Source organism: Dromiciops gliroides, chromosome 2 (genome assembly GCF_019393635.1).
Source record: "Dromiciops gliroides isolate mDroGli1 chromosome 2, mDroGli1.pri, whole genome shotgun sequence".
NCBI lineage: Eukaryota > Metazoa > Chordata > Mammalia > Microbiotheria > Microbiotheriidae > Dromiciops > Dromiciops gliroides.
In genome coordinates, this window is record NC_057862.1 from 166,869,748 (window position 1) to 166,880,467 (window position 10,720).

General features: G+C 40.4%; 1 protein-coding gene across 1 annotated transcript in view; it reads right to left on the minus strand.

Moving 5' to 3' along the window:
• TMOD3 (tropomodulin 3) overlaps positions 1 to 7,903 on the minus strand; it is an 83,111-nt gene extending 75,208 nt beyond the window's left edge. The window contains exon 1 of the mRNA XM_043985194.1: positions 7,756 to 7,903. The gene's annotated coding sequence lies outside the window, so the exon portion shown is untranslated. The remainder of the gene's footprint in view (positions 1 to 7,755) is intronic.
• Positions 7,904 to 10,720: the final 2,817 nt, after the last annotated feature.

Here is a 10,720-nt window from a genome sequence, read left to right on the forward strand (position 1 = left end):
CTATCTAGGGGCTACTTTTCCTCCTTTATTTTTCAAAGACTCTCCATTGATTGTTATCTTTCCTCATCTCCAACCTAGTTGTTCTTTCTTCAAAGATCTTTCAATCTAGATGTTAGCAATATATAAAGCCAGACAATAATCTGATTATCAATCTATGAAAACCAATAATGAAAAACACTTCCCTTTGCTCAGTAGAGGTAGGAGGGCCTACAGATATAAAAATATGGTATATATTGTCAGACATAGTTACAGGTTTTGCTTAACTGTTTTTCTTTGTTCAAGAAAGGGTTTGGGGGGCAGCTAGGTGGCGCAGTGGATAAAGCACCGGCCTTGGATTCAGGAGTACCTGAGTTCAAATTCGGCCTCAGACACTTGACACTTACTAGCTGTGTGACCCTGGGCAGGTCACTTGACCCCCATTGCCCAGCAAAAAAAAAAAAAAAGGGTTTGATGAGTGAAGGGGCAATTAAGGGGAAATGATTGTGATAGAAAAACAAAAGTCATCAATAAAACTTTTTAAAAAATGATCTCTGAACCAATGAAATGTAAACTCAGAGACCGTTGCAAGGAAAATGGGTATGCAGTGGATCATAAAAGGCTAATAAAAGTATTACATATAGCCAGTGCTTGCTCTAATGCTTTTCAGCTGAACAAGAGATTTCCACCAGGCTGTTGGTAAAACACTAAGGAACATCTGGGGAATGGAGACAGTTCCTCCCTCTTGGGGCTCTGTCTGGAATACCACGACCCTTTCCTCAAAGATTCACTTGAAATAGGAGTCTGGTGATGGGAGAAGGAGGAGGAGAAAAGCAAATTTATCCTATTATCAGGAAGCAAAAGCAACTTTGCAGTTCACTCATGATTGTGTATAGCATTTTTCTATTCAGTTTATTGACAGCAGTTATTCTAATTAAAGACACCCTTTGTGGATATTTTAACTTTCTCTAAGCCCTTAGGAAAGGCCTATGTATAAAAAAATTTATATATGTGTGTGTGTACACATATATACATACACACACTCACATATATAAACATATACATTTTTATTCTGAACCAGACACTTAAAAAACTCATTTCCATTTAAAAAATACAAGAGAAAGAGGACTGTATTTATAAAACTGTGACTATCAATTGCATACAGCCTGCTTTTCTCTCTCTCTTTTTTTTTTTTGTTTTTTTTTGGCGAGGCAATAGGGGTTAAGTGACTCACCCGGGATCACACAGCTAGTAATTGTTAAGTGTCTGAGGCCGGATTTGAACTCAGGTCCTCCTGAATCCAGGGCCGATGCTCTATCTATTGCACCACCTAGCTGCCCCCAGCTTTTCTCTCTCTTTTTTTAAATTAATAAAGTATTTTTTTCCTGTTACATGTAAAGATAGTTCTCATCTTTTGTTTATACAAGCTTTACAATTTCAGATTTTTCTCCCTCCCTCCCCTCCCTTCCCCCTCCCCTAGACAGCAGGTAATCTGATATAGGTTTTATATATATATATATATATATATATATATATAGTAATATATATATAGAGAGAGTAATATATATATATATACATACACACACCTAATAACATTAATCCTATTTATGCATTAGTCATGTTATAAAAGAAAAAATCAGAGCAATGATGAAAAACCTCAAAATAGAAAAAAACAACAGCACCAAAAACAAAAGAAATAGTATGGTTCATTCAGCATCTATACTCCACAGTTCTTTTTTTTTTTTCCTTGGATTTGGAGATCCTCTTCCATCATGAGTTCCCTGGAACTCTTCTGTACCATTGCATTGGTAAGAATATAGTCCATCACAGTAGATCAACACTCAATGTTGATGGTACTGTGTACAATGTTCTTCTGGTTCTGCTCATCTCAATCATCATCAGCTCACGCAAGACCCTCCAGGTTTCTCTGAACTCCTCCTGCTCATCATTTCTTACACCTGCTTTTCTCTTTAAGTATATAAGAGCAACATGTGGCTTTAAAAATTCTCTCCCTTGATTTGTTTCCTTTTGACTTTCCCTCTTTTCTGTGCATTTTAAAAAATGTTTTAACAATCCTCTTTTCTGTCGTTCTTGACAACCCTCTTCCTAGTCTTCCCTCTCTTGCTAACTCCTCCCCCCAAAAAGAAATAGAAAAAATAAAAACAAAACACCCCTAACAAATATGCATAGTCAAGCAAAACAAGCTCCTACAATGGCCAGGTCTGAAAAAACATTGTGCACCTTGATGTAATCACCTCTTTGTCAGGGGGTAGGTAGCATGCTCCATTAGCAGTACTCTGGAATGATGGTGGGTTATTACATTAATCAGAGTCCTTAAATCTTTCAAAGTTATTTCAGGGGGGAAAAAAACCCTTTGAAATACAAATAATTATTTACCATTCCTTTTCTACGAAAAATATAAATGGAAAAAATTTTTGGATCAGCTTCAGTCTATTTCCAGTGTGAAACAGGGGTTCAGAAAGAGCTTACAATTTCGTAAAAAGAATAAGAATTGTCTAGATTAGGGGGTAGCTAGGTGGCACAGTGGATAAAGCACCAGTCCTGGATTTAGGAGCACCTGAGTTCAAATCCAGCCTCACACACTTGACACTTACTAGCTGTGTGATCCTAGGCAAGTCACTTAACCCTCATTGGTCCACAAAAAAAAAAGAAAAAAGAATTGTCTAGATTATAACTACCATGCAACTTGGCTCTAACTCTACTTTTGAAGGAGGCTTCATTTTTTTGTACTTTAAAGTGAATTTCTGGAACTTTAAACATGTTTTCAGATATAATAGCCAAATATAAATTATTTGGGGATCTTCTACTCCCCTACATTATTGTAAGGAATCAAACTGATTACAGATAAATTGTTTCATAAAATATTTATTGGTATATTTCTGCACTTAGAGAGAGGAAGAGCTGGATTTGAAACCTGATTCACACGTTGGCTGTCCATAAGAAAGTCACTTACCTGCTTCTCTAACCTCAGTTTCCTCATCTGTAAGATGGGGCTATTAATACCAATAGTATCTATCTCACATGGTTAGAGTGAGACCAAAATGCTAAAGCACTACATTAAATGCCGGTTACTTTTATCAAAAGAAAATTTAATTCTTCATGTTTTCCTAATATGGTGTTTTGTCATGCTGTGTACAGTGGATCACTAGTGGCTCAAAGAGCTTTCTAGTCGCTCTCATATTTCCCTTCCATTCTGCCTCATGGTGTTGGTGTAAGGAATCTGGATCAAAAAGTGGCAATAAGGTGTGACTAGAGAAGATATAAATCAAGAAGTGACAAGGAAAGTTCTGACAAGAACAGTTTGTTTTCAACTAACACTCATTTCTGAACCTAAGAATCCTTTTGTTGTCCACACTCTCACTCTCATTCCTTCTCCTATTGTCTTTCAGTCTCTTCCTTCCTCTGCCTCTGTTAAATCATGACTGACATTTACCTAACAATTAGGTTTCTAAATGTTTTATAGATATAATAATATCTCATTTGATCTTCATGGCAACCCTGGGAGGAAGCTACTATAGTTATTATTTTTCTAGATGAGGTACCAGGCTTAGAAAACGTGTCTTGCTCACAGCCCACAACTAATGAAGGTGGGATTAGAGTGTGGGTCTCTCTCCTGAATTTAAGTGCAGCATTCTTTCCATTATGCCCAGTTAGTCAGTAAACATTTATTAAGCACCTACTACATGCTAGGCACTGTGCTAAGTGCTGATGATACCAAAAAAAAAAAAGGCAAGAAGATAGTGACTGCCCTTAAGGAGCTCATAATTTAGTGAGGGAGACAAGCATACAAATATATAAAAACAAGTTACATTCAGAATAAATAGGAAATAATTAGTGGAAAGAAGGCACTGGAATTAAGAGGGGCTGGGAAAAGCTTCTGGTAGAAGGTAAAAGTTTTGGCTAGGACTTGAAAGAAGCCAGGAAGAGTCTTTTTCTCCTTTCTCCTCTGTTTCTAATAGTTGGAAAGGACCTCAAAAGTCATTTACTCTGGGGGCAGCTAGGTGGCTCAGTGGATAAAACACTGGCCCTGGATTCAGGAGGACCTGAGTTCAAATCCAGCCTCAGACACTTGACTCTTACTAGCTGTGTGACCCTGGGCAAGTCACTTAACCCTTATTGCCCAGTCCCCCCCAATAATTTATTCCAAACAACCAATGCTCTCTATAACAAGGGCTCTTACCATGGAATCTAGTGACAGATTTCAGGGGGTCCATGAATTCGGATGGGAAAACAAATTGCATCTTTCTTTTCACTAAGCTCTAACAAATTTACCATTTCCTTCGATTATAAATGTAGGCAGCATTGTTCTGAGGTTTCCAAAGGCTTCACCAGATTGTCAAAAGGTCCGTGACACAATCCCTCCTCTATAATAATCCTAACAAGTGAATCACTGAGACTCTGCCTAATGGGAAACTAATTCTTGAGGTGAACCATTCCATTTTTGGAAAGTTCTCAGCTTTCTTCTATTGAACTGAAATTTACTGTCATATCTCCCGTATGTCTTCTCTTCTCCAGGCTAAACAGCCCTAATTACTTAAACTATTCCCTATATGGCATGGTTTCACTTCCCTACCCCACCACAGATGCCCTCCTCTGGACACAATTCAGAGGCATTAAGATAGAAAAGTAATTTCCCCAGGAAAAGGAATATACTCTCTAGTTCTCCTTACCCCAAACCATCAATATTACCTCACCTTAAGGCTAGGGTCTTCTATTATCTCCAATTTATCTTGTACAGATCTTGTTTATACACAATTGTTTGACTGCTGTCTTCATTAGATCATGAGCTCTTTGAGACCAAGCACTAGGTTTTGGTTTTTGTTTTTCTCCCTTTCTTTGTATTCCCAGCACTCAGCATAGTTCCTGGCAAGTAGAAGGCACTTAATAAATGCTTCTTCACAACCTACTATGACCACTCTTCTCTATCTCCCAATCTGAAGGACAGGATTAATCCATGGGGATCATTGAAGAATGTGGGGAGAGAGAGAGAGTGTGCAGGATTTGGAATCAAGAGAGCAAGGTTCAAATTCTAAGTCTGCTACTAATACCTACATGACCTTTAACAATCATTGTTACTTCTCAGTGTTCCCATTTGTAAAACGTGGAGATTTGGACTTGATGTTATGGCTCATTCTAGATCTAAATTTATGATCCTATGATGCAGGCTGTGAGGATGGCAACCAAACTGACCTAATCTTCATTTAGAAAAGGAAATGGATTGATCTTATTGCCTCTTGTGTTTTGACAATCCAGACAAAGTCAAAGGAAAACTCCCTTAAGTCCATCCCCTAGATACCTGCACCTGGATATCCTGATGCTATCTCAAACACAACCTATCCAAACTCATTACCTACCCCGTGTCACAAACTTGCTCCAGGGGAATTTTTTTTTTTGGCGGGGCAATGAGGGTCAAGTGACTTGCCCAGGGTCACACAGCTAGTAACTGTCAAGTGTCTGAGGCTGGATTTGAACTCAGGTCCTCCTGAATCCAGGGCCGGTGCTTTTATCCACTGTGCCACCTAGCTTCCCCCTCTAAGGGAATTTTTAACAACTATTTCATATGGTATTTCCTATCTGAGAAAAGAATGTGATAAAAATGAGTAGTATTTTAGGCATGAAATTATAAATATTCATCTAACGAAGTAGTTCTAAATTCCTGTCATAAATTGAAGGGATAGGTTTATAAACTAAGGGCAGGTAGGTGGCAAAGTGGATAGAGTGCTGGGCCTGGTGTCAGGAAGACATGAGTTCAAATCCAGCCTGACACTTAATAGCTGGGTAAATCACTTAACCCTGTTTGCCTCAGTTTTCTCATCTGTAAAATCAGGTGGAGAAGGAAAGCCATTCCAGTATCTCTGCCAAGAAAACCTCAAATGGGGTCAAAAAGAATCATACATGACTTAACAATAACACAAGACTAAAGGAAAGTAGGCAGGGAAAGGGAGCATGGGATTGTGGGAAAAGCAGTGGATTTAGAGTCAGAAGACATGAATTTTAGTCTTGGTAAGTGTAAGCAAATTATTTCACCTTTATGAGCTTTAGTTCTCCCATCTGTAAAACGGGGAATAGTCCTTGCAGTACTAACAACCTCAGAATCACAGTGTGGAAAGCACTTTGTAACTGCTAGAGTATTTATACTATACAAAAGTTTTAGTGCAATTTTAAACTCTCAAAGCTGGAACCTGCAATGAGATTTTTGAGACTTCCAGTATGTGTGACCTGTTATGAAAGGAAAATAATAGAATCAAAGGCTTCAAAAACAGGAAGGGACCTAAGGTCAGTCCTCTCCCCATGTTACAATTCAATTCAACATGCTTTTATTAATGCATACTGTATACAAGGTACTGTTTTTGATGGCTTGTTTTGCCTTTCTTTATATCTCAGGCAATTAGCACAGGGCATAGAACATACAGTAGGCACTTAATAAATGCTTGCCGATTATAAACAAGAGTAAGGTTAAGATGAAAAACATTTCCTGTCCTCAAGGAGCTTATATTCTACAGGAATGAAGAAAATAAGGCCAAGCAAGTCCAGACAGCAAACCAAAGGAGATTTCAGTTGGCTTTGGTTCTTTGATATTCCCTTTTGCATCAGCTTTCAGTCTGCTGGAAAGGGAATTCTGCAACCTATAATAAATTTAGTCTCTTAGCCTAGTTATAAAGCTAAGAAGGTGCAAGAAGGACTAGCAATGATAAACAAGTGACTCCAAAGTAATTTTTTTTTTCAGGCCAAATTGAACAGGCCTAATAACTAAAACTACTGAAAGCTGATAAATAACTAAATAAAGGTAGAAACACGAACTACACCACCTTCCACTCGAAATTTTTTTTTTGTGGGAGCAAACGGGGAAAAGGTCCATTGTAACCAAGTTATCCAAAAAGCCAAGTCTCTGCATTAATCTCCTATCAACACGCCTATTTCCTGTTGAAGTTATGACCTTCTGGTTTTCGTTTTTTACCGTAGTTTTCATTACCAGATGACTTTTCGCTAAGAAACACCAAGGACAAGTTGGAAAAGTTATCCTTAACAAAACAATAAACCGTGGCAGTTTTGTATTCTACCTGTAAAACAGGATTTATTTTTTACAAAGGAAAACTCCAACTTCTGTAAAGCAAACGCCCCGTGACGTAATCCTGCCTTCCAGATACCTGTACGCAGGGCTGCACAGTGCATGCCCACTTGGGTCAGATGGGAATAAGGAATTTCCTTTCAATGCAAGACGAGAAACTTAAAATGCAACTGCAAAACCCGACGGATAAATCGTCCGTGACAGCTGACTGTCCGGACAACTTTGTGCAGCCTCCTAGAAGGCCAGACGTGCCCAGATAGCCGGAGGTGGGGCGCGCCGGGCTCCGAAGCTCCGAGCAACAGCGCAGGGAGCTGGTAGCCAAAGTCCCGAGCCCCGCACGCCCGCAGGGCCGGGCCGGACGCTGCCTCCCGCGCGCCTCCAGCAGCCGATACCTGCGGCATACAGCGCGCAACCCCCTGGGGGCTCCCCCTGTGCACCGCTCCGAGGCGCGCGGGCAACGCCCAGCCAGCCCCACTTCCCTTCGCGGCCGCCGGATGCGCCCCCCGAAAGCCAGCCGGCTGCTCCCCACAGCCGGCGGCGGACAAGCCTGACAAAAGAGGAGGAAGCCGGGAGCCAAGGCGAAGCAAGGCGAGAGCCGCTCCCTCCTCAGACACTATGGCCGGTCCAACAACCCGGCCCGCATTCTCGGGGCGGACTGACTTCCTGGAAAGTCCTGGAGGAGCGCTTACCTGACGCCCGCGAGGGCTGCCAGTCGCCGCCGCCGCCGCCCACTTCCTGGGTCTCCAGTCCCAGGTGCTCCGCTCAGACCCCACCGCCGGAGCCCGTAGTCAGTAGCTGTACCTACTCTTACCCGGCTATTCTCTAGGACTCGTGCCCCCTCCCGCCGTCCCCGCCAGCGCGTGCGTGTACGTGTTTTCTATTGCGGGGCGTCATGGGAATTGTAGTCCCGTAAAAGACCGGCGAGACCTGTCCCAGGGATCAGAAATATAGAACTTGGAAGAGGTTGTAGAAACAATGTAGTGTACCCCCCCGTCCCCCACGCCCCACCCCCATCTTACAGATGAGGAAACAGACCCAAAGAGGTTAAATGACTCACCCAAGGTCACACAACCAGCCTTGGATCGGAAGTTTAGAAAACTGAAGTTTAGAATTTAGAGAATATGGAGTCCACACCACCAGCCATTTTACAGATGAATAAACTGAGACTTTGTAAGGTTAAATGACTCAGTCTGGGTCACACTGTAAGAGTCGAAGGCGGGATTCTAACCTTGGCCTTCTTAACCCTAACTTGATCCAAGCCACTGCTCCCTAAAAGGTAATTTAGAAATTTAAGTAATAATATATGTTTATATAACACTTTAAGATTTACAAAGCACTTCCCTCATAGCTGACCTTTGAGGTTTGTAACACAAGAAAGGGAAACAAGTTTAGGAGGTGAGTGACTTGAGGAGGGTTATACAGAGCTCCGTTTCAAGCAAATTCAAGGAACTTTTATTAAGAACTTTGCTAGGGCAACTAGATGGTGAAGTGGATAGAGTGCTAGACATGGTATCAGGAAGACCTGAGTACAAAAGTGACCTAAAACACTGTGTGACCCTGGGCAAGACCTTTAATCCGGTTTGCCTCACTTTCCTCATCTGTAAAATGAGTTGGAGAAGGAAATGGCAAACCACTCCAGTATCTTTGCCAAGAAAGCCCCAAATGGAATCAGGAAGAGGAGGGAAAAAAGAACTTTGCTAGTACCACCCTAGTCATTAGGAATTGTTTTGGATTCATTTTGGTCGTGTCTGACTCTTTGTGACCCTATTTGGGGTTTTCTTGGCAAATTTAAGGGAGTTTGCTGTTTCCTTCTCCAGCTCATTTTACGGATGAGAAAACTGAGACAAACAGGGTTAAGTGACCTGCCCAGGGTAACACAGCCAGTAAAGGAGCCATGACTAGGGATACAAACACAAAAAAGAAGTCCAGGATCCCAAGGAGAGGATTACATTTCTTCTGGATTTGAATCCAGGACTTCATTACAGTTCATTGTGAATAACATTTGATATTTACACAGCACTTTACACCTTACAAAACATTTTACAGATATTATCAATCAACAATTGAATGCCTACTATGTGTCCAGGTACTGTGCTTAGAGCTAGATAAAAAAGGACAAAAGAAAAATAGAGGCTGATCTCATGGAGCTCACATTTGATTTGGGGGAAATCATGTATACACACCCTGTAATGGGAAATTGGAGTGAAGGATACTAGCCCATACTTGAGGAGAAAATTCCTTAATGGAAATTACTTTTCTGTCCTAAAACCTTTCTAATATAAACAGCAATTAAAGATGCTTCTTTTTTGTGTGGACTCCAACTTCACCCTGACCTTAGAGAGACTTTAATCTCTAGGGTACATTTCTTTTCATAGTCAGGGGTTATGCCTCCGGTTGCAGCTGCCAAGAAATGATGTCAACTATTTTAAACTTCTTATGGAAATACGTGCAAAAAATTACTCATACCAAAATTAAGGTCTAAACAAGGCTTAAATCTGGTAGGAAATCACTTCTTGGGTGTGGTGTTTCAACTGGTTGCGGTGGGGTATGTACTCAGAGATTATGTGTTAACTCTTTCTCTTCCAGTCTCTTTTTGGTTTCTCCCCACTCTGCTTAATCTACTCCAGCCCAATTTGATTTTTAAATTAAACATAAACTAATATAAAAACATTCACCACCTTAAAGTTTTTTTCATTCAAGATTTTTTTTTTGGTAAAAAGTGTTTCTGTATTTTAAAAATTGAACACCCTTTGTCAGTAAGGTTATACAGATCTCTAGGGAAATACTACTTATTGCTGAGAGTCACTGTTTTCCACGAGTTCTTATAAGAGTCCTATTGTCTTTGACTTGTAAATAATACTTTTATTCTTTGAACTTTATGAAATGTGTGCTTACAAAGGGGTTTGGTAATAGTACAACACTACATAGTATCATTTAGTAAAGTTCCCGGGGTTTTCTGAGTGGAAGCAAAGAGCCAGAGATCTGAGAAATCCTTCAAAATGTGTCCAAGAACTATGCCCAAAGGGCAACCAAACTGTACATACCCTTTGACCCAGCAATACCACTACTAGGTATTTGTATCCCAAACAGATCATAAAAAAAGAAAGAGGATCTGCATGTACAAAAAATATTTATAGCAGCTCTTTTTTTGTGGTGGCAAAGAATTGGAAATTGAGGGGATGCCTGTGATTTGGGGAATGACCGAACAAGTTGTGGTATATGAATGTAATGGAATACTATAGTGCTGTAAGAAATGATGAGCAGGCAGATTTCAGACAGACCTGGAAAGGTTTATGTGAACTGATGCTGAGTGAAGTGAACAGAACCTGGAGAACATGATAGCAACAACGTAGGGTGATGATCAACTGTGATAGACTTAACTCTTCTCAGAAATACAATGATCCAAGGCAATTCCAAAAGACTAATGATGGAAAATGCTCTCCACATCCAGAGAAAGAACTATGGAGTCCGAATATAGATTGAAGCATACTATTTTCACTTTCTTTGTTGGGCTTGTATGTGTGTCCTTCTGATGTTTCTTCTTTCACAATATGACTAATGTGGAAATATGTTTAAACATGATTGTACATGTGTAACCTATATGAGATTAATTTCTGTCTTGGGGAAGGGAGGGAGGGAGAAAAATTTGGAAAT